Source organism: Tenrec ecaudatus, chromosome 2 (assembly GCF_050624435.1).
Source record: "Tenrec ecaudatus isolate mTenEca1 chromosome 2, mTenEca1.hap1, whole genome shotgun sequence".
NCBI lineage: Eukaryota > Metazoa > Chordata > Mammalia > Afrosoricida > Tenrecidae > Tenrec > Tenrec ecaudatus.
The window spans coordinates 139,855,791-139,882,554 of NC_134531.1; the positions used below are offsets into that span (position 1 = coordinate 139,855,791).

At 53.6% G+C, this 26,764-nt stretch overlaps 1 protein-coding gene across 3 annotated transcripts in view; it reads left to right on the top strand.

The window, feature by feature from the left end:
- The first annotated feature begins 18,394 nt into the window (after positions 1-18,394).
- Positions 18,395-26,764, top strand: part of JADE2 (jade family PHD finger 2) — a 47,245-nt gene continuing 38,875 nt past the window's right edge. Inside the window, exon 1 of one of the 3 annotated variants that reach the window (XM_075541563.1) lies at positions 18,395-18,490. The gene's annotated coding sequence lies outside the window, so the exon portion shown is untranslated. Of the gene's footprint in view, positions 18,491-19,402; positions 20,084-20,745; positions 20,829-26,764 lie in introns of those variants that run through there. The other 2 variants (XM_075541562.1, XM_075541564.1) reach the window with 2 other exon arrangements.

A 26,764-nucleotide genomic window follows, 5' to 3' on the forward strand; every position in this document is an offset into this window, starting at 1 on the left:
CTTGAGTGAGACTTGATCACTACAAATCTGAAATGGTTCATTATTCCACATGGCCTGGCTCATCTTTCCAATGAGCCTTCATGGGTCCCTTGGGGGCTTGTGGTGAGCATACTCCCCAGCTTGCTCTCCAGTCCCCATGGCAGAAAAGCGGAACCGCCCAGGCAGCCCAGCTGTGCCAGGGCCTAGTGCCCAGAGTCCACTCTCCAGGGGTATCTGTGGGGGTGAGGGGCAGGGCAGCAGTGCCTCTGGCCAGGCCATGGCCCTGCCCCTTTCGCTGTCCCTGGGCCTGGCCCAGATGCCAGTTCCTCCCTAGGGAGAAGGGACAGAACAGGACCAGCCAGTTGCAGACTGTGGGCCTGAGCCTGGGAAGTGACCCTTTGGAGCCTCTCCCTCCTCCTCTTGAGCATCAGGCTGGGTGTGGTGACCGCAGAGGTCCAAAGGCCACCAACAGCTCTGTGTCTAGGAGTTTGTGGAGGGGCCCATCTTCAGCCAGGGAAGTGTGGGCGGGCCTGGGCACACTTCTGCCTGGGCAGGGCAGGCCCACCCCAGGGCTTCCCACAGCTCCCTGCCCCACCTTCCTTCGCTGCCCCGGACACAGCTCTGCAGGATCTCTGTCTTCTCTAACCCCTCTTGCGCTTGGTGGCAAGTCTCCTACAGGAGTTCAGTGATATGTCACCGGGCTCCCGGGCACCAAGAGGCAGAGACCCTGTCCTACTATTCTAGGCCTCATAGGGTAGGTGCTGTCAGACTTCCTAATTCATGGTGGTATTTCAGACACATGTCAGGGGCGTGAGGAACATGATTTGGGACCGGGGGCCCCTTCAAATGGCCTTAGATAAGCAATGTTCCATTTCAGCCCTGCACATGGGGCTACAGGTTGGGGGCCGAGGGGTGGGGGTCTCTAACTCCCAGGAAGCTCCACAGTCAAGGTGGTTGGGGGCTGGCCGGTTCTGCCTCAGAGGGCACAGAGTGAGAAGAGATGCTGCAGGGGACATTTGCCAACAGCCAACTCAAGGCACCCTGGTCCTGACTTCGGCACTGGTATGGGATGAGGAGGTGCCCACCTGGATGCTGTGCTGCCAGCTTACGTCTCAGAAATCCAGGGAAGGCGGCCATTCTGCGTTCTGCCGAGGCTTCCCTGTCAGAGGATTTCCTGAGGATGTGGGGCTGCAGGCTGAGGAAAGAAAGCATTCAAGGGGGTGGGAGGGGCTGGGGGGAGCCAAAGCCTGGAGGTAGGGCCCTCCCAGACAGGTGTAGAGAGAGGAAGCAACCGCAGGGAAAATGTTCAGAGAGGTGGTGTGGGATGAGGTGACCAATGCTGTATCTATGCTCCCTGCCCTCCCACGCCTTTGCCCAGGGACTCTGCTGCCCAGAGTGACCTTCCCCAGCTGACGCCTCAGCTCACCCTCTCACTGCCACGGGGCCCATCATCTGCTCCAGCTGGGCAAGCCTGGGCACAGCTTCTCTGTACTCCTGCCTCTCTGTGCCCAGCCCTGACCGTCTCCCTGGCAGGACCTCAGACTTTGCAGGGAAAGCAGGGGCTTAGGAGTAGCAAGACTGAATGAGGTTGAGGGGTGATGAGCCCCTATGAGGATGGAGTGCCACCGTCTGCCTGGCATGGGCTGGGCACACACAGACTCTACAGAGCATCACCCACGGGGCCCATCCCATCCCCCGCTCCCTCCGGGCCCCAAGGGAGTCTGACTTACTCGTGGAAATCCCTAACCTTCCCTTTCAATCGGCCACAGACCCTCAGAGTTTTGCAGCCACATGACTGTTCGGGTTCCTCTGTAGCCCGATGACTCTGCCAGGCTGAGGAGAGTGCCAGCCAGGGCAGGCTAGGAGCTTGGACATCCCGTGGCCCCAACCCAGTCCTCAGGAACAGAGTGTCCTCAAGGCTCCAGGACAAATACCGGTAGCAGGGCGGCCGCTCTCATTGGAAACCGAGACCCCGGTGAGGAAAAGGGGCAGGCAGGGCAAACAGCCAAGCACCAAGGCCCAGAGATAGAAGTAAAATCAAGAAATGAGATGACAGGTACCCTGAGACCAGAAGAACCAGATGGTGCTCGGCTACCACTGCCAACTGCCCTGAAAGGGGTCACATCCGAAGGTCCAGGGTAGAGGAACAGAAGTCCAAACCAGGAAAGAAGACCACCCAGCACATTGGTCGCTGTGAGTCTGGTAGTCTAGAGGAACAAATCCATAGAATCTCATATGTATATAAGAGAGTTTTCTATACAGGGTCATTGTACATTAAGAAAGTATCCCAACCCAGTCCAGTCCAATCCATAAGTCCAATATTAGCCCATATGTCTGATACCAAAATATAAAGTCCTCTTCAGACTCATGAAACACATGCACTGACACCGAATGCAGGATGATCACAGGCCAGTGGGTAGAAAGTCTTTTGGATCCAGTGGTGTTGTAAGCATCTCAGCACTGGCAGGGGTCTCTCTGTGGCTTCTCCGGCTTCAGAGGTCTGGTTGTATCAGGGTAGGTTCATGTGGCTCCTTCCACTCAAGACACTAACGTAGTTCCATGTGTCTTGTCAGCTGCAATGTCTCCCAGGGCATGAGCAGAGAAAGAGAGTCTATCTCCTGCCTCCTAGCAGGAAATATCAGAGTTTCCAGAGTTCTCAGGGGAAGGCCATGCCCACACAGAGGTCTCATTGGCTATGATCTGATTGACAGACTAGCCTCCACGCCTTCACTCTTTATCCTCTCAAGTCCCAAATTGACACCACATTATGTAAGTACAGTCATTCCCTGTCCCCCCTTCCCCCCTCCCCCACTCTGGCCTGGGTTGCCCTGTAGGTCTGGAACTTAACTCAGCCCCTATGTGAGAATCAGCAGCAGCCTTCACCCTTCTGATGAGAAGACAATGCAGAATGGAAACAGGAGCTGCTGGGAGTGAGTGGGATGAGGGGGACACTGAGGGGATTGAGATGGCCAGCTGAGAGAAAACCAGCTACTGGCCTGCTCCGCTGGCCTGCTCGGCAAACCTTCGCCGGAATCACAATGAAATGCTCCGGAAGGGTGGTGAGGGAGAGGTCAGCGGTATGGCCTGCCGCCCATGAGATCCATGGAGCTTCACCTGAGTCGTCCAGGCTTCTCTCACCATCTCCTTTAACCCCATCTCGCCCAAGTACCTTTAGTTGTGTAAAGGGACAGGTCCATCGCCAGCTTCAGGGATGAGGATGTCAGAGTCTTGGGGAGTGGTCCTCCACAGTTCTCACATCCTCCTCTTTCCCTCCTATGCTGGGTGACGTCTCTGTGTGCCTGTCTACCTATGTATTTGGAACCCACCATAGATCTATGGATCTATTTGGAAACTGACTATGGATCTATGCTCTCTCTGCCTACCCCTTTGAGGAGCCCTGCTAGGGCAGGGGTTGTGTGTTAAGCTGCTGAATGCATGGTCAACAGTTCGAAACCACCGGCCCACCCTGCGGGAGAAAGGGAAGGCTTTCTACTCCCAGGAAGAGTCACAGCCAGGGATCTCCCCCCTCCCCAACAGGGGCAGGTCTACCCTGTCCTATAGGGTCTCCATGAGTCAGAGTCAGCTAGATGGCAGTGGGTCCCACACCTGTTCAAGTATCCAGTTATTTTTGTGGTTGCTGTGGGGCTGGTGACCTTGCGATGTAGCATTTCTTCCAAGCTTCCTAATGACTGTTACCAAAACTAACTGCACAGCAAGCCTTTCTTCAGAAGAGCATAATGCTCAGGGCAAACATTCCTTTTCTACCTAAGCAAAATATTGTTTGACGTAAAACCCCCTTTCAGGAGACCAGTTTGCAGGTCAGTCATTTTTCAGGTGCCACAAGTTATCGATCGCTCCACCATTTCGGTAGGACTTTCGCCTTCCGTTCTGATAAGTACCTCCCTCCAGCCGCCTCTCTCTTTGATGAGCCAGCCCTTTCTCAAGCTGCCCCTTCGTTCGTTGTCCTGTGTCTCTGTCAAAATCGGTCACCGCACTCCACTCGTCCCTAATCCATGTCCGCTAGTAGGCTTGACGCATATTCATGAGCGCTGGCCTTGGGCCCAGTTCTGTCATGGATGGGGAAGACAAGGGACCAATGACACCTCAGTAGCCACATAGAGTCCTCTCTCTTCACTATCCTCCGCCGAAGCCACCACCGCCTCCTCCTCCTCCTCCTCCTCCTCCTCGGCCGCTGCTGCCCCCAAGGCCATCATTGGTCTTGTTTTCCATTACCCACGGGCTGTCTTTCATAGGGACCTGCCAGCCCATTCTAGGCTGTTCCAGTCTGCCTTTTGCTCACGCATCAGTCTGCGGGGAGCAGAAATAATGCAGGTTCATTTTAACTCGGTCTCCGAAAAGAAATGTGGGTAGAAAAGTCTATCTGCTGGGCAAGCATCTTGCACATCGCATAAGAAATCCTCAAGTTAAATGGAGACTATTTTTAGGGTGTCTGGGCAAGTAGCAAAGAAGATGGGGACTTCAGAGATGTGACAGCAGGCATGTGTGGGCACACACGGAGACACACAGCACACGCCTGCACATGGCACACACAAACGCACATGTGCATACGCAAGCACATGTGCACTCATGCTTCCCTCCCCCCTCAGCCCCCACAGTGCCAGTCCCTCCCTCCCCCTTCTCCCCACCACACAGGGTGAAAGTAGACCGGCCAGCACTGACTCATGTCCTACCTCATCTTGTTTCCAACGTAGGAATCTCACCTCCCTGCCTTGGTGGTGAGGTCTCCCAGGGCAAGGACTGGCACACCCTCCCAACCCGGCCAGCCAGAGAGGGCTGGACTCCAGGCGCTGCAGGCCTGAGAGCCTTAAGTTCTGAGGACAGTGAAGGACCTGAGCAATAGGGGATTCCAGGGCACCCCCTGCTGCTCCCCAGGAATCTGCCTGAACCATGTAGGGGTGCCCTTTCTTTGTGGAACTGTCCCAGTGAGCTGCCTGTGAGGAGCTGCATTAGGTGGGTATCCGGACTGGCGGGGCATGAGCTCAACAAGAATTCTCTGGTTTCCAAGCATCTCGGCCACGCAGGCATCCAGGCTCAGCTTCTGGCCCAGCCTCGCCCAGGGCCCTGGCGGGACACCCCCCACACTGAGGCAGCCTGCCACCTGCCAGAGCCATGGATCCTGGGCATCCAGCAGTCAGAGTACCCGAGGCCACCCCCAGCTCACAAATCACAGTGTCCACAGCCCAAAGGGAGGAACAGCTTGTTCACCAGGTCCTGCAGGGGACTCCCAAGACAGGCAAACATGCACCCTGGCACACGTCCTGGCAGCGAGCAGGAAGCTGTTCAAGGCCAGAAGGCCATTACTGAGACCTTGACTGTGCTGAGGTGTCTCAGGGCCAGCTGGCATGGCTGCTTCTGGACCCAGACTGTGAGCTCGGAGCCTGTCCATAGAATTAACCCCCCTCCAAATGCAGTGCATGGCCCTCCCCATCCTGTGGTGCCCGCAGGCCAGGGGCTTCACCTGACAGCTCTCTGTAGTCAGCAGCCAGCCTGGTGTGGAGCTCAGAGCAGCCAAGAGATGAGCGTACTGAGCAGAGCTGCATCTGCGCACAGCTCAGCCAGCATCCCTGCAGCAGGCCCAGAGCTCCAGGCCAGCAGCAGGCAGTCAGTCTCCGTTGCCCAGAATCCTCCGTGGGGCGGGCACGCTCTCACACATTGGATAGGAACCTACCAGGTACCGAATTGTTTCCACCTTGACTCTTTCTCAAGGACTCCCGGTGGAACTCTGAGGTAAGCACTGGACTGCTAGCCACAGGTCTGCAGCAGTGTCAAGAGTAACAGTTGCGGACACCAAAGGTGCAGTTCTATCTTGTCCTGTAGGGCTTGCTGTGAATCAGCCATGGGCCGGACCACCTCAGGAGCCAGTTTTTGTTAGTTGCCATTGAATCTGTCCCAGCCCCTGGTGACCCTTTGCACATCAGGAAACATTGCCAAGTCTTGGTCCGTCCCGGCCAGGCAAGGCCAGGCAGTTTCCAGTCTTGGGGAGAAATGACACTCCACTTGTGTGGGGGGGGCCCTTCGGGATGCCACACTGCCCCGAAACGTTCTCATCTAGGGACCCAGGTGAAGTCCCAGTAGGACAAGGTCAAGGCAGGCTTCCCCATGCCTCTGTCACTGCTCAACCTTCAGGAATAGACTTGGAATCCAAGGCTGGTCCACCTGGAGGAACCCAGAGACGTTGCCCCTGAGGTCTCAAGGGGGTCCAAAGGGCTGGCTGCCACCTTACTCCCACCTTGGCTCGGTTTCAAGAAGCCTGGCACTGCCACTAGCGCAGGCTGGCTCCCTGCTCTCAGGCGACACTCTAGCCCATCCCTGAGCTGGGGGAGCACATCTGCCCACCCCACAGCCTTTGTTTCTGCCCGTGGAGGAGTCTAAGCACTTGTGGTGCCAACCCAGAGTGCCAATCATATAAGGCCAACCTGACCACTGCCATCCCGTTGATTCTGATTCACAGCGACCTATAGAGAGAGAGCTTCGGCGGCTGTAGATCTTTAGGGAAGCGGATGCCTTCCTCTTTCTCCCTCAGAATGGCTGGTGGGTTTGAACTGCCAACCTGGCAGTGAACAGTCCACCTCTCACCTCACGGTGCCACTCTAGCTCTTTGGACCAGAGCCAAGGCACGACTGCAGGGGACAAGGTGTTCCCCTGCAGAGAGCCCCCAGCCACAGGCTCGGTTCTCCCTCTCCAATCCCACATCCCTCCCAGCTTCCCAAGTTCCCTCCCTGTGGGCCGACACAGGCAGCTGCTTTCCCCTTGGGCGGGGCTCCTTCCAGACACCCTGTCCTATGAAATCACAGACATGCGTGCTTCCAGAAAGCATAGACCTTTATTTCATAGGCTTTTAATGTTAACGGGTCGGGCTGCGCCCACCGCCCCGACTCTTGCTTCCCACTCTCACTGTTGTCTACCTAGCCAGGTCTTTAGCGAGCGGCATGCCAGTTGTTTGCAGGTGGGTGCTGTTCCAGGGTCTCCTCGTGCCCACACCGGGGGGGGGGGGGAGTGGGTAGGAGCTCTCAGGGGAGATCCCTGGGAGCAGAACTGCTGCGTCCAAAGGCCACTCTACCTCCCTGGCCAGCGGTCCCTCTCCCTCTCACCTCCCTCCAGCCCACGACAGCCAGTGGGTCCCAGCTTTCACCCTCAGGGTGCTTCCACAGGCATTTTCCTCAACAAAGGGCACTCTGTCCTGGAGGAGGGACCCCCAGAACGCTCCTTAGAAGCAAAGATGGAGAGACTTCGCCTCGTGTGCTTTGGACATGCTATCAAGAGGGACCGGGCCCTGGGAAAGGACATCGTGCTTGGTAAAGTTGAGAGGCAGCCAAGCGAGGAAGGTTCTCCACGCGATGGAAGGACACCGTGGCTGCATCGCAAACAGCCACGTTCATAAGAATGCGGCAGGAGGAGCAGTGCTTGGAATGGCTGTACCCACGGTCGAGATGAGTTGAAGCAGACTCGAGGGCAGCTAGGGAACCCTGAAGAAGGGCCTCTGGGCCATCCTGACCCCCAGCCTGCTGGTGCTGTGAGTTCTGTGGGCCAGGGGTCAGCAGCCATCATGGAACCCTCTGCCACGGTTCTCAAGAAACTCCCCATGACCGTTCCATCCCACCAGGCCTTTCTTCCTACATGGGCCCAAGTCTCTTAAAGACAGGCTCTGCCTCTGAGACTTCTTCGGGACTGAACACTGCTCTAAGACAGAGCCTTGCTTGTGGAGCTTCTGCAAAAGCATGTTGCTTCTAAGAAAGTTCTGTGACCTTCAGCTTGGCTGTGAGCTCATCGGTATACACACTGTCCCTTTCGCTTTGTCAGAAGCTCTAGGAAAACGCAGAAGACCATCTTTCACCCCGGTGGGATTTTGCTTACGCTTGTGGAAGTCAGAGCCAGGGCCCTTGCTAATAGGTCGTTCTTCGACAGGCAGGCTTCGCTGTTCCCCAAGCTCAGGGTGGGGCGTCTCACACTTTTGACTGGCTGAGCTGGCCCCTGACTTGGCTGGAGTCACTGCCTGCTGCCAGTTGGGGGGAGGTGTTTGGAAGCCCCAGGGATCCTCATTGGCTTCTGCCATCTGTGGCCACTGGGCCGAGTCTGAGAGTCTGAGAAGGGACAGGTGGCCTGGCTGGCACCTCCCTCAGACGCGTCCTGGGGTTGGTCAGCGCCATCTCTGGACCAGCTGGTCAAGGCTTTCGAGGGGTGCCTTTCTCAGGCATGCATTTGTGGTGTTCCCTGGTAACAGCCAAGTCTGGAGTTTGCCAGGGTAGCCCGGTCAGCCACAGACACAGCTCTGGGCAGCAATTCTCCCTGCCCAAACCCAGCTGCAGCCTCTGCCTGGAGCCCAGAGACCCAGCTTCTGGATTTGTTCTAGCCTGACAGCACAATTGATGACTTTTACTCGGTGCCTGGCACTTAGTAGATGCCCAGGAAATGTCTGCTGAGTGACCAACAGAATTGAATGTTCCTCCTTGCTTAAGGAGGCCACCTAAGGCGACTGTTGTTTTTGGGTGCCTTTGAGTCGGTTCCTACGTACAACCGAAGGAAACCCTGTCCAGTCCCGTGTCATCTTCACTATCGTTCTTCTTCTTCTTTTTTAAAAAATACTTTTATTGGGGGCTCTTACATCTCTTTTCACAATCCATACATTCATGCAGTGTGTCAAGCACATTTGCACATATGCTGCCCTCATCATTTTCAAAGCATATTCTCTTCCTACTTGAGCCCCTGATATCAACTACCCATTTCTTCACGAACCCTTGATAAGTTATAGATTATTATTTCCATATCTTACATCGTCCTCCATCGCCCCTCACCCACTTTTCTATTATTTGTCCCTCCTGGGAGGGGGTTCTAGATTGATCCTTGTAATCTATTCTCCCTTTCTCTCCCACCCCCAGCCCCTAATCCTACTGGTATCTCTACTCTCCTTGTTGACCCTGAGGGATTAATCTATCCTGGATTCCCTGTGTTGTGGGCTCTTATCTGTAGCAGTGTGCATGCTCTGGTCTAATCCCATTTGTAAGGTAGAATTGAGGTCATGATAGTGGGGGGAAGGAAGTGTCAAAGAACTAGAGGAAGGTTGTGGCTTTCATCAGTGCTATACTGCACCCTGACTGGCTCATCTCTTCCCTGTGACCCCTCTGTGAGGTGATGTCCAATTGTCTACAGATGGGCATTGGGTCTCCATGACACATACCCCCACTTCACTTTGGGTATGATTTTGTTCTGGGTCTTTGATGCTTGATATCTGATCCCATCAACATCTCATGATCACACAGGCTGGTGTGCTTCTTCCATGTGGACTTTGTTGCTTCCCTGCTAGATGGCTGCTTGTTTATCTTCAAGCCTTTAAGACTCCAGACACTATATCCTTTGGTAGCCAGGCACCATCAGCTTTCTTCACCACATTTGCTTATGCACCCACTTTGTCTTCAGAGATCGTGTTGGGAAGGTGAGCATCACACAATGCCGGATTGTTAGAACAGTGTTCTTGTGTTAAAGGAGTACTTGAGTCAAGGCCCAATATCCATCTGCAGCCTTAATTCTTAACTATAGATATGAGTACACAGCTCTATTCCTCATTCGTTATATATGTATTTATATATGTACATGCCTGCATTTAGGCCTCTATAAATGCCCTTTGCCTCCTGGTTATTTTCTCTATTTCCTTTTACTTTCCTCTTGTCCCACCATCATGTTCAGGCTTCATTCGAGTTTAGTAATTCCTCACTGCTACGTTGCCCTTGATTAGGCCCCACTAGGCATCCTACGACCTTCCTTCCATTGATTATAGTTCACTTGTTATTCCCTTGTCCCTGGGTTGGTTACTGCCTCCACACCCATTTCTCCCTTCTCCCCCAGAACCATTGGTCCCGTTCTTTTCATGTCTGAATTGTTTATACCGCCTCTCTTATCTAGATAGGCATGCAGATACATTAATAAGCACAAAAACTAGGCAGAGTCAAAGAAAACAAAGGAATAACAACAACAACAACCAAAAGCAAAATAACTATAATATAAAGAAAGCCACTGACAAAAATGGAAAAGCCTATAAATAGTTCAAGGTCTGTTTGTTGGCCTTTACGAGTGTTTTCCAGTTGAGTCGGATGGGGTGCCACACTCTGTCTCCAAAGCCTATTTTTGGTATTCCCTGGGGGTTTCATGGGTCTGCTCCCCCTGCTGCTCTGCCGCATGCCCTCAGTGCCTCGCTCCAGCGTGATGGAGCCAGACCATGCACTGTTCCCGCACTGTGTCGCCAATGCTGTCTCCCACAGCACCATGGTTCAGGGAGGGACCCCATGTCCCAGGGTGGAGCCAGCTCTACAACCCTCCCCGGGCATTGTCTGCTCTACCAGGAACATCATACTCAGGGTTTGGTGGGCCAGGGTGTCCTCTCCTCCCTCTCCATCCCTTTGCATTTCTCCCGTGTGCTATACCCTGACATGCCCTTCTCCCCAAGCTGTAGCCTCAGTGCTGTCCTCTGAAGTGCATTCTTCTGAGGGGGTGGGGGTGTCCTCATAGTTGGGATTGGGGCCGGCCCCCGCAGACCTCTCTATTGGTTCCCTGGAACGTGCCTGTATGTTGTATTCGTATCTTGGTGCATCGGGTTGAAGCCTGGTCTCTCTTCCTCTCCTGTGGAGAGAGAAACAATACCCTCCCCTTGGGTGGGTTAGTGCCTGCTCCCCCCCACCCATGTCTTTTTGTGTGTGTGTTTCTTTTCCCCTCTTATTTAGCTGGCTGCTGTATGGATCCTTGGATTGTGTTTGGCCCCTGTCATAATTGCTGGACCTGCCATAATTGCTGGACCTCACCCCAGGGATGTATGTATATAGTAGCTTTTCCCCTATGCCCCATTTTGTTTTGTTTTAAACTTACCTCGGTAGACTCAGGTTGTACTTGTCCTTTTGTGCTTTACTTACTTCACTTAGCATGATTTCCTCCAGTTCTTGCGTACGGCAATGTGCTTCATGTGTTCATCGCTGCTTTTTAGGCACGCGTAGTACTTCGTTGCATGTATGTACCACAGTTTTTTGACCCATTCGACTGCTGATGGAAATTTAGGTTGTTTCCAAGTCCTTGCAATTGTTCACAATTGTTCTGATGTTGGAGCCCATCAATGCAGTCATTGTGTCAGTCCATCTTGTCAAAGGTCTTCCTCCTTTTCGCTGCCCGCTACCTTACCAAGCGTGGTGTCCTTCTCCAGGGACTGGACGCTCCTGCCAATGTGTTAAGGCAACTGGAAGAAATGGTGAAGTAGAAAAGATAAACAAATATTGTCAAAGGGCAGCTAAAGAAAGCACACTAAAATATTATAATGAAATGTGCAAAACCTGGAATTAGGAAACCAAAAAAGAGCATGGCCAGCAGATCTGAAACCAAAAGAACGCAAAGAAAACATTCAAAGGCTCAAGTTACAATACTGAACGATTCCATGGGGAAAATAGTTAATGATGAAGAAAGCATCAAAGGAGGATGGGAAGAATACACACAGTCACTATATCCTCCCCCCCCCCCCCCCAACCCCGAAAAAAAACCCAAAACGCTTCAGGAGGTAGCATATGAGCAAGAACAGTGGTACTGAGAGAAGTCTAAGCTACACTGAAAGCATCAGCCAAAAACAAGGCTCTGGGAGATGATGGAATATCAATTGAAATGTTTCAACAAGTTGACATAGCACTGGGAGCACTTGCTTATCTACGCCAGGAAATTTTGAAGACAGGTAATTGGCCAAATGATTGGAAGAGATCTATATTTGTGCTAATTCCAAAGAAAGGCGCCCCAACAGGATACTCAAGTTATACAATAATATCATTAATATCACATGCAAGTAAAATTTTGCTGAAGATCATCCATCCATGATCGCAGCAGGACATTGACAGAGAGCTGCCAGAGGTGGAGGCGGATTCAGAAGAGGGTGTGGAATGAGCGATATCATTCTTGATATCAGATGGATCTTGGCTGAAAGCAGAAAATACCAAAACGATGCTGACTTGTGTTTTATTGACCACGGCAAGTCACTCAGCTGTGTGGACTATAACAAATTATGGATAGCCTTGAGAAGAATGGGAATCCCGGAACACTTCTTTGTGCCAGTATGGAACTTGTGCATGGATCAAGAGGCAGCTGTGTGAACAGAACAAGAGAATGGTTTAAAATCAGGAAAGGTGCGTGTCAGGGTCGTGTCCTCTCACCAGACTTATTAGCTGGATTATAGAACAGGAATGTGATATCAGTATTGAAGAAAGGCTATGTAATACCACTGAGGACATGTGAGCGAGCAAGAATTGGATTCCAGAAGCAGAGGAGACAGAAGAAAGTGTGCACCAACCTCACCTGGAACCAAGAAATCAGCAAGTTCCCTGAGAGCTTCCTATGTTCCCACCCTTTCTCCCCAAGATTTCCAGGAATTCTCAAAAGTTAAAATAGGTGTGGTGACCGAATTTCCCTGGTCCTCTAACCCTTGTGCTACTTTGAGGATGGTCCATAGACCAGCGGTTCGCAGCAGCAGACCCTCGGAAATGCAGGCTTGCCAAATCAGAAAGCTCACTATCACGAGAGTCCAGGTGATTCGTGTGCGTGGTGCCACTGGAGCAGTGGTCTAAGCAGCTAGGGAGCGAACACGGGTCACATCCCTAAACAAGGACTTCCCACCTGGCACAGCTGCAGGCTGCTGAGGAGCATGCCAACTGGGGCTCCTGCCTGCCTCAGTGACTCGGTCAAATCAAGAGTGAAATATCGCCTATGTCTCTGGCCCTGGACTATTACCAGGAACATAGTATGCGCTCAATAAATAGTCAATGAAGAAGTGCTGAATGGTGCTGTGTTCTCCGTTTAGAATGTGTAGATATGCTGGACCTCCCATCGGGACATGCACTGCAAGTCATTTAAAGAATCTTTCTGTGCAACAAGCGCTGCTGGACTTCTAATGAGAAATTACTGAGTGCTAAGCCAATGCCTGATAGCCTATGGAACAGCATATGGTTCCAGGCTGAGGGCATCAAAAATAACCAGGTGTTTGTTAAAAATGAAGATTCCAGGCAGACGCTGTCCCAGGCCCATCGCTTGAGAGCACTTGCGTGATTTTGGCAGTCGCAGGGCTGGTGGATGATGGAGACCAGAGTCAAAGCCAGGTCTGGCTGGCTCTGGAATCCACGATCTTAACCATCTGCCAAGTCCCCTAGAAAAACGGATGCCCCAAATGACTTTGTATATTGAACCATGTGCTGTGTGTGTTTCATGTGTCACAGGGGTTTGCAAGATTATAAACTCTGGGAAGGCAGTGAGTGTGTTTCATTTCCCTCAATATTTATAGCATCCATCACCACGCTGAGCACAGGGAGGCTCCTCAACAACCGTTAGTTGAATTGAGTGTCTGCAGATACAGGGTTCTCCATCTCTATACACACTCACAAATACACACTAGAGTCGGTGGGAAAGCACTGCTACAAAATCATAGTGACCCTTAAGCAAAAAATCCGAAGGTGAAGCTATTGCTTCTTGAAGCCTCCTCCTTCTAGGTCTATAGACTTCTGAGGGTGATGCTTCCTTCTCTCCAGCCCTTCTCCCAAGAAGCCCTGGGGATGCCGAGCGTCGCTCATTGGCCTGCTAACTGTCAGTGCGGCAGTCTGAAACACCAGTTGCTCATTGGGAGAAAGAGGAGGCTTTCTATTCACATAAAGATTTCATCTTCAAAACCCACTGGGCAAGTTCTACTCCGTCCTATTGAGTCGGAATCGACAGCTTCAGTGAGTTTAAGGCCTTACCCCAAATAATTCTGTGCTCCTGGATTTATACCGGGTCCAAATGTCAGTTTGGACATTCTTGAGGAACTCGAATTGCATTCCTTTACAGTGTTCATTGAATTTGGGGAACAAAAAGGTGTCTGAAGGGACAAGATCAAGGCTGTAGGATAGAAGGAGTCTAGGACAGATGAAGTAAATTTTTCCAATGAAATTCGGCTAGCAAAGCCCTTGCTCCTAAAAAAAAGAAGCAAGTTAATAATAATAATAATAATAATAATAATAATAATAATAATAATAATAATAATAAAAACCTTGCTCCTCTTGAAGAATGAGCAGAGAGATGAACTGTCTGATGGGGGGTGGAGTGGGGTCAGTGGGGGATTCTACAGGGCAACTCTTTCCTGGCCTTTTTCTCACAATGCAGTTTTCAGTTTCCATAAAACTTGTTCATAATATGCCCCTGTGATTGGTCTTTGGGAAAATCTATCAAGATGAACCCTTTGAGATCCCCCAAGATAATTTCTTGCCAAAGCCGTCTGGGCCAATGCCTTGGATTTCACTGGTCCAGCAGGTCTCCTTGAAAACTTTCTGACTAGATTTTGGTTTTATATTTTGTTTTTTTTCCCCCTGAAGGCACTCTAAGGAGCCTAGGACCAGTAGGTGGCTGAGAGAACTTGTGTGCCCCTCCACTGGCTGCAGAGCCATGTGTCAACAAGCTGGGCTGGAATAAACCTGTGCCTGTATGACTGGGACCTTAGCAACAAGCGCTTTGGACTCACCCTCGTGTACAAGACACCTTGCTGTTGGCCAGTAGCTGGAGAAAAACTGATCAAGTGTAAATGGTTTTTTTTTCTTTTTAAAATAATTTTATTGGGAGCTCATACAACTCTGATCACAACCCATCCATCCATCCATCCATCCATCCATCCATCCATCCATCCATCCATCCATCCGTCCATTCATCCATCGTGTCAAGCACTTTTGTACATTTGTTGCCATCATCATTCTCAAAACATTTTCTTTCTAAAGTGTAAACTTTCTCACTCTCTCATGAACCCACTCTGATCAAACTTGTGCTGAAAATACTCCACTGACATCGCTGTGGTCAAGGTCATCCGTGACCTCCATGTTGCTGAGCTGGCTGCTAATGAACTCTCAACTCTGGTCTGACCCATCAGCGGCTTTGGACGTTAGCCTTTCCTCCCTCGTAAAGCTCTCTCCTCACTTGGCTTCCAGGACACCATCCTCTCTAGACACCGTCCCTCCTCCCTCTGAATGCTTCCTGTCTGTCAACCTCTTGTTAATTCTTCAGCATCTTCCAGACCTCTCAACCTTGCAGTGCCCAAGGACATCACCGCTGGACCGCTTCTCTTACACCACTCACTTCCTATAGATTAAAATACCGTTGATCAGCTGACAGCTGTGAAATGGCATCATCTGCTCAGACCTCATCCCTGAACTGAGAATCCATGGATAGCTGTCTCCAAGATGGTTGCATGAGGGAGTCTAATAGGTCTCTCGAGATGGTTGCACGAGGGCATGACACTATGTTCCTGAACATCCTCCAAAGTCGGATGTTGCCCTCGTCTCCATGAATGGCAACGCCATTTGTTCACCGGCTCAAGACCAAAGTGTGGAAGGCTTCTCGACTTCTTTCGAGCACGCACACACCACAGCAGATCCCGCCAGAGCTACCTGCCAAACAGACCCAGAATTCAGCCCACTTCTCACTACTTCCGTTGCTAACCACTCTGGTCCAAGTTCGCATCAATCGCCTCTTGCTGGCTGATTGCTGAAACCTTTCCATTGTTTTCCTGTCTCTGCCCTTGTCCCCTTCAGCCTGTCCCCCGTCAGGATTTAGTAAGTCAGACCATGTCACCCTCCTGCTTAAAACCTTCCACTCACTTCTCAGCTAACTCCCAGCAAAAGGCAAATTTCTAACAGTGCGCTATATAATCTCTTCCCAGGACATAAAAAGCGCCTTCCGACCCCAGGGCCTTTGTGCTTGCAGAGACAGGGATTCTTTACCTTTGTGCTGTGTGTGCCAGTCTGTAGTGCCCATGGACTCGTTCTGAGTGTGCTTTTAAATCTGTGAAACACATTGCATAAATTACGAGGAAGACCGATTCTCTTGAAATACGACTGAAATATTTTTAAATGTGTAATGTAGTAATTAATGTATGTGCTTCTCATTAAGTCATTAAATTGCAAGAGCTCGCAGCGTAATTTAGAAGTGCTGGTGAGGGGACTATATGGGAAGCTAACGGCAACAACCATAATGTGATATGGAAATATCTGTGGTTTTGGTTAGCAGCATCACAGGTGCTACGAATCACCACTGTGATCTGCTGCCTGCACTCATAACGGAAGAACATGCTACATTCTAATTAGTTCAATAAAGATGGAATTTCTTTTCTTTTTCCTGCCTGCCTAAGATCAGGACTCTCTGAACTATATCCATAGACCTCTTGGGGGAATCTCCAAGTTAAGAACCTTTGGCCCAGAATGCTCTTCTTCCATCTGCCCGCATAGCTTTCCTTCCTTCTCCTCATAGCCAGCTTCTGGCTGATGTCCTTAAATTGCACCCCCTTCCTTCTCCCCCTTTCCTTGTTTTCCCCTATACTACGTAGTCACCTTCCAACACAGGACATAGTTTACTTTTTTTTCAATTGTCTAGCTCCCTCCACTCGTAAGTCAGTCCCCCAAGCGTTGAAATTCTTTTCTGATGTGTTGTGCTCTGATCCCAGGACTTAGAATTGTGTCTGGCATAGCCCACTCCCCTCAATCAGTGGCCATCAAATAAATAATCACATCTCCAAACTGCTCCATATCCATCCCCCCGCAAAGGGTTAATGAATGATTTGTGAGACTTTTAATAAAGATTAAAGTGTTAACAATTAACCTTATCGTTATCATTATGCTAATAGTGCTAAGACTAAACTTAAACAGCAGCAGGGGCTCAACGTGAGAAATCCTGGTGGGGCTTCCAGACTTCTGCAACAGGTGTCTCCCATGAACCTTTAGGGGGTCTGGGACCCACTCAAGCCCCGTAAAATCCTGCTCAGTTTTCCACGATGGCAGTCGGGCTCCCAGCCCCAATCAAACCATTACTAATGCATTGATGTATGGCCTCGTGATCAGTGGAAGCCGGGATGGTTTCCATAGGCCTTTGGGGTTACCTGGACCTAAGTACCCCTTGTGTCTCCACTTATAAGCAGTGTCCCCGTTGATATGTTCTGAAACCTTTCCGAACACTTGAAGAGAGGCTTTGGTAAGGATGGACTGGCTCCATGCACCACACAGAGCAGGTGCTCTGTACATGGTCTTCGACAGCACATTTTATCACCATGTGCCAAGGCACTGGAGGAGAGAGCCTGGCTTGTCCTCTCATGCATGTCAACACTCTGCAGCCACACTCGACCACTGTAGATGCTGCCACTGTAAGCTGACCCTTCCCTCATCCCGCTGGACCCCAAGCCACAGAGCTGCGGCTAACGTTTGGACCACCGTTGCTATACCTATGGTTCTCTTGCTCATCCTTGGAGACCGCGTGTGTCTTCAAAGAGAGAAAGATGGCAATGACGGTCCCCGGTTTCCCAGTGTCAAGAGCGTCTCAGGAAGCACATGCAGCCTTCCAAGCACAGACTTGTGGGCAGGAGCACACCCAGCCTCAAGAGCCCTCCAACCACTCCATTCTACAGCTGAGAAAAGAGAGGCCCATTCACTGCCCACATCAGGTCGGCTCTCTTCTACTGACTGGCAGAATCAGGATTCATAAGCAGGAATTTAACCCTTTCTCCACAAGACCACAGCCTGTGACACCTGTTTCCAGGCACTGGGCGTGGGTTTAGGAAAATCCTACTAATTGCCCACAAAGAGCCAGAGCCAGGTCTAATGGGTCGTGAGCCCCAGTCCCTCCTCCCCCTTCTCCTCCAGGGGCCTTCCCAGACTTTGTGAATGAGCCCAAGGAACAGAAGCAATGCAATGGCTCCCTTTGAGCTCATATTTCTCTCTCGTTGCAAAAAGCTCTTATTTCAGCATCCATCATCTCCCTCTTTGTTGTGTAGACAATCCGCCCTGTCGGAGGATTGGTGCTGTTATTATGAGTTTGTTTATTATTAGATTTATTTTTCCTATAAGCAAATGTGTTCACAACATTCCATCGGGGAATCTTCTTAATTGTCACATAAATGTCATCTCATGTAAATTGAATATTTATCTTTCCATGGAAGGGAAGGAAAGAAAAAACAATCTTCAGTCTTGGAGAGAGAAGGCGGTTCCTGTTCCCGGTTAACACAACTCACTCATGTGCCTTCAAAGTCAAAGGTGAGCTGAGCTGGGGGGGGTGGGGAGGGGGGAGAGGGGAGAAAAAGAAAATCACTGATCATCTTTTGAGGGCAGCCAAGGAGGTGTGGGGGAAAGGGGAGGAAAAGTTGGCAGTGATCCTAGACCTAGGGGGATGTTGGGCCAAGCTCCCACATCTTCCCTTGCTCCCCCGCCAGAGGCCAGACCACCCCCCTGCCCAGCTGGGGGCATCCGGAGGAGGTGGCAGCTTGCCCTCTCCTCCCCATCCAGGAGCACAGCCTTTCTCCTTCCTCGAGAGAAGGTGAGCGCCGAGGCGGGCTGGGTGGGTGTGGCCGGCGGCTCTGGGAACGGCCCCAAGGCCCCGCCACCGCCCGCGCGTCGCCCGCCAGCCCGCCCGCCCGGCAAGCGCAGGCTCTTCTTCCAGAAACTGCGCGGATCCGAGCGCTCTGTTTGTGCACCACAAGGTCAAGTCGGGAACTGGAGCCGGAGGAGGAGGGGCGAGGAGGCGAAGGGTGGGGAGAGGGGCGCCCTGCTTCCTCGCCGAGTGCCAGCCTTTGGAAGTTGCCCCTCGGTTTTTAACCCTTTCGTGGCATTGGAGAAAGGGGTGGGGTACAAGGGGGATGGGATTAACCTGGGGCGAATGAAAACTCTTACAGGGTCAGACGTGCCACCAACCCACCACCCATCACCGCGTCCCCTACCCCCCGGAAATGCAGGGCAGCCCTGGGCGCCTGGAGGCCACGGGACCTGAGGGGGGGGAGGGGAGGGGTCGGCGGGCCTGTGGGGGACCCTCACTACGGCCCGCCCCTCCATATTCCTGAGGTTGCCCACAATTTCAAGTTTCCCCCGCCCGGGCTGTTAGTTTCCATCTGGTGTGGGTGGGGGAGGAGGGCCGCGCCCCCTCCCCTAGACTCCGGCGAGCCCCTCCTCTCCGCTCCTGCCAGCACTTTCAGCTCACTTCTGGCGCTGCAAAACGCCACGCGATTTATTCCAGTCGCATTTTTAAATCAGCGATTTAGGAGCTAGGCCTTGGGCGAGGGTCTTCTAGCGCTGGAGCCCCGGGGGGCGGGGTGCTCAGTGCAAACCTCGTTCCCTCCGTGAGTGTCGCCTTCAGGCTGTTATTTGCAAAGAAACGTCTTTTTGACGCAGGGAGAAATGGCAAATTTTAAGTACGTCATTAATATGGCGCCAAAAGATTTTTTTAAGTATAAGCTTGTCTTTTTTTTTTTTTAAAGGTTGCGGGGGGCGCCGCCCGGGTCTGGGGAGCGAAGGGGGCGGGGTGTGAGCTGAAAGTGTGAGTGAGAGTGGAGGGGCGGGGTATGAATGTGAGTGTGTGAAGTGTGAGCAGACCTGATGGGACTTGCACGGGCGCTGCCGCCGCTCAGGCCCGGCCCTGGGGACAGGACGGGCTGGGGGCGCCCTAGAGCCTATGGGAAGTCTGGGCCCGGGGTGCGGGCGGCGGGCGGCCGGCCCGGCTGGGCACCCTCACCCTGGGGCGGGCAACGCTACCTGGACTCGCCGCGGGAACCAAACAACTGGGCTGGGGGAGGGGGAGCGGACGGCGGGGGGTGTCAGGAGAGGAGATCGGAGTGAATAAGAAAAAAGTGGCTACTCCCCCTCCCTCGCTCCTCCCGCCCGCCCCCACCCCCACCCCAACACATTTTTTTTTTCTCTCTAAAGAGATCACAAGGAAGTCTTGGTTTAAAAAGAAACAGAAACACACACAGGGGGTTGGTGAATGGTGCCGACCGCGGCCATCGCAGGAGGAGGCTGTATTTATTGGGGGTGGGGGGGTAGCGTCCATGGAGTTACTTTGCGCCCACTCGTAGCGGCACCGGCTTTGGCCCGGCAGCTTGACGGTCCCCGGCAGGGCCACGGGGCTGGGGACGCCGTGGGCCAGGCTGCCTCCCTCGCTGCAACCCCGGATGGATGCGCGCCCCCCGCCCGCCCGCGCCGGCCCCTGGAGCTCCGGGTTTCGGGAGCATCCTTCCCGCTCCGGCCCCTGCCGCGGCGCGTAGCCGAGGGCAGCGCCCTTCGGGAGGGCATCGCGGAGCAAGGTAAGATTCAGTTCACGGCGGATGGGCCCTGCGCATCTCCACGGCGTTATTTTGTGTTTTTGCAACAGATCTGCCAGCGCTCCTTGCTCTCTCTCTTTCTCTCTCTCTCTCGGCTTGCTCGCTCTCTTTCCTGCTGGCTGCCTGTTCTAGGAAGCTAGCGCGCGCGGGGGGGGGGGAGGGGGGGATGCACAGCACAGGGGAGAGAGATTGCGCATGTTGGTCAGTCGTGTTTAAAGAGTACAGTGCGGGGAGGCTGAGAGGGGCGCATGCAACAACTTTTGGAAGGGTGAGCTCGGCGACCTTCTTTATTAATGACTGCGGCAAAGCGCCCCCAGGCAGGCAAGGGGGCGCGGGCGGGCGGGGGCGCGCCGGGCTGCAACTTGCCCCGCGGGCTCGGGCCAGGAGGAGGAGCTGCGGCGGGGTAAAGGTGCGGGGCGGCGCGGGGGGGCGGTCAAGCGCCTTGGGGAGGGCACTCGGAGCTATCTGCCCTCCGGTCGCCGCGAGTTTCATTTTGTTGATACGCAGCACGTCCGGGCGCCGAACCGGGCTTAGCCGGTGCACATGACCCCGCTCTGAGCTCACGTGCAGCCGGTCCGGCCCCAGATACCTTCCGGGGGCCACCGCCTCCGCCCTGTCGCCCCCTCTCCGGGCTGGGTGCACGCGGGGGCAGCATGCTCGGCTGCAGGGCACAGAGGCGCTGCACAAATTAGGCAGTTTTTGGAGGGGCGGGGGACACCCTTTTCAGGTGAGTGTGGCCGGTGCTCGGCCCCGACGCTGGGGGCGCGGGCTGGGATCTTGAGGTGCTCCCCCTCCGGAGCTGCGCGGGAGTCCGGCTGGGGAGAGGCTCTGGGCGAGTGGAAATGTACCGGCTGCGGCCGGAGCGGCGGGTGCGCGCCCGCGGGGCGACGGCAGGGGGCGTGGCCCTTGTTTACCTTCTCCCAACTCTGCCGGTTCGGCTCCCGCTCTGGGGACGGCTTCGCAAACCCCCCCCCCCCCCCCGCCCTCCCTGCCCCTGCACCTTGGGCGGTACTGGGAAGATGCAAGCAAGTGGCGGCCCCCGCCAGGGACGCACACACCTGACCCCCAAATGAGTGACATTATAGCTCCCGCCCCCACCAAGCACCGCTGCAGTCCCTCTGCCAGATCCCCGGCCCCGCCCCGCCCCCGGCAGTGGCATCTTCCCGGCCTCACCTCCTTCCTCCCTCCCTCTCTCCCTCCCTCCCTCCTTCCCACCCACTCGCCTGCGTATGCGGAGCGGCTCCCGCCCGCCGCCTCCTCGCCTGGGTGCAGACTTCTAGCTCCCTCCGGTCGGTCCCTTCCCGCCTATCCCTGGGCTCTGAGACTACCTCCTCTCCCGACCCGGAGACTGGAGTGGGTTCGCCGGCGAGTGTCGGCTTTCTGCCGGAGGAAAGGGCTGTCTATGACACAGGCAGGAGGGGTTCGGTTCACTCTAGCTCCTTAGCCGTGGTCCCCCCCCCCCCCACGACATCCAGTTGCCCACTCCCCAAGGGGGAACAGCTGCCCTTTTTGGCATCACCTTCCCCACCGGCGTCACGCCCACCTCCCGCGTCGCCCGAGTCCTGCACCGCCTCGTGCCCTTCCATCTCCCGAGCCGGAGCACCCCCCCCCCCCCCCCCCCCCGCCAGCCACCTCCGGCTCCTCCTCCTGCTCCCGCGGTCGGAATCACGCCGGCGCGCCTCCAGCCTGCGGTCCCGCCGGCTGCCTCCGGGGGCAGGCTGGAGGCGCGCCCTCCCCTCCCAGTCCCCTTAGCCCGGCAGCCCGCCGCGCCAAGCACCCCCCAGCTTGGCGACAGGCCTCTGGCGGCACTGGGGTGGCTGGGGACAGGGGAAGGGAGAGGTGAGGGGTGCCTAGTCACCCCTTGGTCCATGATGACTGCTCGCTGCAGCGGGTCCCTGCAGAGTTCCAAACCTCCTCCCTCGGCTGGCATTACTGGTTCATCTTCGTCCAGGATTCCGACACTCAAAAGTTGTATCCAGGGGCAGAATTTTCAGGGGTCACCGCGAAACCCCAAGTTTATTTCCACTACTGCGCCAAAAGGGATCGGAGAAGCTGAGAGAGTCACTGTGGGCTTTCCAGCCTTCTGGCCCCCTTTGTAGGACTGGTGAGGAGACCTGTTTGAGTTGAGGCAAGCTCTCCAGACACCCCCTTAACTTTAATAGTAGGTGGTAGCCAGTCCGTCCTTTCCCAGGGTGGCATTAATTTATTCCCTCACTGCACTGGTAAAGTTCCCAGTAGGACATTTGGCAAAAGAGTGTGGCAAGGGGCTGCCAACCAGGCCTGGCCCTGTGTTCTGGGTTCCCGGGGTACTTGGCTTCTTCCCTACCCAGACTTCCCCTCGCACCTTAAATCCCCAAGGGAACACAACAGCCCCCCTGTCCCGTCTTCCTCAGGCGGGCTGGGACTTGCTACCTCCAAGCAGCAGAGGAGGAAAATAACAGTAACTGTAAGGGGAAGGGATGAGTAATAAAGCGGACCCAGGCAGGGAGGAGGGCGCTCATGTTTTAAGAGATGCTGTTTGCTTTTTGGGTCACAGGCTGCAAAAACAGGCTTTGATCCGAAGTGGGCAAAGAATTTATTGAGAAAGTTTGCATGGTAGGGGAAAAAGGCCGTTTGTTTGATCTGGAGCCCTCTCAGTTGTCCCGAGTGCTTCGGGCTGTTGTTTGGAGAGGGGAAGCATTTGGTTCCACAGCAAATGCCTCCCAGAGGGAATCCTTGCCCCGGCGGGCAGCAGGACTCACAAGTGAATATTGGTTTAGAAACTGTTTAGCCAAGGGTCTTCGCAGCACTTTGGGAGATGAAGTGTTTAAAGACATGAGTGTTTGGGTTTGCGATGCTGCAGCAAATGTTTCCAGAATGTTTCCCATCCAATGTGCTTTTGCCTCTCGCTCAATTGCCTGGCCAAACAGTAACACGGAGCCAAGAGGCTGTCACAAATTGCTGACTACCTTTCATTGGCAGGTGAGGTGGGGGTCAGCTGGTTCCCAGCCCCCAGGTGCACCTCAGGATCTTAGGGATTCCCCCCATCCTGGGGTGCGAATCTGGGTGATGTTTTGGTTAACTGGGGTCCTCGTGAATGGAAACATTGACCCGGGTCAGAGGTCTCCTGTCCAAATTCCAGCAGGTTCTTTGAGGGCCTCACAATTTTCCCTTGAGGTTGTCCTCTGCAGAGAGGCCAGGTACTACTGGGGAGGGGAAGACCCATGGCTTGCCTTGTGCTCGATGCTGGACAAGAGCTTAACCATGTGGCTCAAAGCTTAGAATCCCAGGTTCCAGCTCAAAACTTGGAAGCGCAGAAATTTTAGTCCTGAGGGAATCCACTTAGCCTCCTCTTCAGACATCCCACAGGTCTCTGGACTGCCTAACTCCTACCCTGGAGCCGTAGACCGCCTCTCTGTACTTAAGCTTAGGGGGGATCAGGATATACCGACTGGAGTCAGATTTGGGAAGTTGGAATCATGTGCCCCCATCCCTACATCTGTAAAAATGGGATTCATTACAGTACCTACCGCCTGGTCTGGACTGAGGACTCATGCCAGGCACGCTTGGTTAGTGTGAGCTGGTCTTATTCACGTCCTAGGGAGGGGTCCAATGCAGCTCTGACCTTTGATCTCTCACCTTTAGCCTAGGCCAGGGAGCCAACTTTCTTTTCTGAAGACCCAATGGGCAGCCAGCTCTGGGAGTGAGCAGACTAAGCGGTACCTTCCCCGAGGAAGAGAGGAGAGTGAGAAGGGGCTGGAGGGCTGGAGGACATTAGGCATCAGTCCTTTTACTCTCTCAAGGTCCCGGCTTATGCGCCAAGAACTGAGTCAGGGGTAGAAGTCAGCAGCATGCTGTGTGAATCCAGTGCCATCTGGGCCACTTGGAGTGGCAGGTGGGCGGTGATGGGTGCTGGAGGACGTTTCAGGCTCCCCTAGGCTTAAAGAAGCTGGCTGGAGAAACAGGTTTGAGGAACCAAGGCTGCAGCCTCTCTGTTCTTGTGACTGCAATTACTGTCCCCGAGAAGGCATTAAAGTTAATGAAAGATGGGAAAGAATGGGGCTCTGACCCTCGTTTAAAGCGATTTTAAGAGTGTGCAGCTCTTGTTTTCTGAAAGTCTGGCCTTCCCGACACAAGGAGGCTCTGAGGACAGGTTTTCCAGCCGAAATATCATTAAATTGTATTAGCATCTTATTACACACATGCCTTAGCGGTCTGCCTCAGACAGGGAGAGTTTTTGTTTCTCTTTGAAAGATTGTGTCTGGAATGGTAAATTGCCTGTTTGAAAGCTGCTTTTTTTTAAGGAGGAGGACGGAATCCTGCTGTGTGTGGTGGCAGGGAGGCAGGCCTGGTGGCCCCTGGAGAGTGAGATGGAGGCCAGGTTGGGGTGTTTTAACTGCCCAGGGAGCTGCTGCTGCAGCGCGCCTGAAAGGCCCACTGTTCCTAGGGTCGCCTCGAAGGGCGTTAATGGAGGCCCAGAGTGTTTATTTGAGTTTATTTGCAGGAGAGGTCTTTAAGGGGGCTGGCAATGGGCATGGGTGTTTCAAGTGCAGGCCCAGGGCCCCCACTAAAGACCAATGGTTAGTGCAGCCAAGAAAACATCTGCCACCAAATTGCTGCCCTGTTCCGGAGTTGACATTGATCATTAGCCCAGGTCCAACCAAGTAAGCCTCCTGGAAAATGTGAGCCTAAGGCGGGGAGGGTGGGCTGGGGAAACAGGACAAAATCCTGGGCTGGGGTGTTTGTTCTTGCAAGCTGCTGGTGGGCCAGCTGGGCTGTTGTGGTCCCCATGCATCTGGACAGAGGGCCTGAGAACAGAGCGCACTGTGCAGCCGGCTGGCGTTGAGCCCCTTGTGTGTGCAGGGTCCGAGGCTCTGGGCTCCATCTTCTGACTCTCCTGGAGCGCACCTTCCCAAGGAGGAGGATGGGACAGCAGCAGCTACCTGACAGTGTGACCGGGGCTCTGAAGAAATTGAATGGCAGATTGGAGGACTTTCTTTAGCTAGAGTGACAGGCAGAGAGACTTCTAGTGACACTGGAGCCTAAACCTAAGAGGAAAAGTCATGCTTCAGCCACCGGAGAAACTCTGCAGACAGAGGGACCAGCCTGAGTCCAGTCTTGGATCAGGGAATGTTGGGACAGTGGTTGATAAGAATGTGTCCAGGCAGCAGATGAACACAACCTTGTGGTCCAGAGCTTGTGTTTGGTCTTTTGAGCAAAGGGAAGCCTTTGAAGGACTTTAAGTCGGGGCATGGTGTGATCTGATTCCTGCTTCCTTGAAGAGCATTCGATGACTTAGTTATCCAGTGCTAGCTACCAGAACAGACCAAGCATCCGTGCCTCTCCAAAGTTCAGTGTTGGCGAAGAATATTAAAAATACCGTGGGACAAACCAATGTGTTGAAGAAGTACAGCCAGAATGCTCCTTAGAAGTGAGGCTGGAGAGAACAGACATCGGGAGGGCCCATCACGTTTGGTGCACGAGAAGGGCGGAGGAAAAAGGCAAGCCTTCAACAAGGTCGACTGACGCAGTGGCTGCATGGGCTCAGACATGGGCACAATTGTGCGGGTGGCCCAGGGCCGGGCAGCGTTTCATTCTGTTGTCTACAGGGTCTCTCCGAGTCAGAACCAATTCGACGGCCCCTACCACTAAGAACTATAACAAATACCATGAGCTGGGGGCTCCATCAAACATATTTACTTTCACACAGTTTTGGAGGCTAGAAGCCCGAATTCAGGGTGCCAGCCATCCCCGCTTGCTTGGGTTTGGCCTATTTTATATCTCAAAAAGCTGGCTCCCGTTACACCCTCCACACATCCTGCTTCAGTAATCTACCAAACATGGCTCATTATAATCACAGGCAGAGAGATTAGGATTTACAACACATCTTCTGGGGGGACATAACACTCTGGCTGCTGTGTAGAGCCTGGGTTATAGGGGAGCAGAGGTGGAAGCTGAGGATAAACAGAGGGATCCAGGCAAGGGAAGAGAGTAGCACAACTTTAGTAGTAGGCTTCCCACCTGGGGGGTGGGGGGGCTAGCTTTGGCAGGCTGTGGCTGCCACTCCATCACAGGGACTCTGGCACACGCACCCTGCATCCTGGTGCCGTGTGCAAGGCTGGGGCTGGTCTGAATGACTGGAATCGGAGACCATTTCTTTCCCAAGGTCTCCTTTGTAAATACAATCTAGGGTGCACTTTCCGTCTCCCAAATGGAGACAGGTGGCACGGTCAGGTAACCATTGGACTGCTAACCACAAGACCAGCAGTTCAAACCCACCGGCCCCTTCTTGAGAGGAAGACACAGCTGTCTGCTTCCAGAAGTACATACAGCCTCCGAAACCCTCTAATCCAGTGCCTGTGAATCAGAATTGACTCGATGGCTGTAGGTTTGGGTTTGGGTTTGCTTTCTGTCTCCTCAAAGCAAAACCTTGTTCTCAGAGGGGCCTGAGCTAACTGGGCCAGGGAGGACAGAAAACCAAAGTCCAGGATCAAATCCTAACCCTCACCTGGGCCTTTGGGTGGGGCAAAGAATTAGCCCACGTTTTGGGGAGGGGGCAACCCAAGCCTCATTCAGGCCTTCATTTATGACTGTGACTGTTGGGGTGGGGGACGGCTTACCTGAGACAGGGAGGCCTTTGGAACAGACTCAGTTCAAAGGAAGAAGCTTCCCTCACAAAATCCC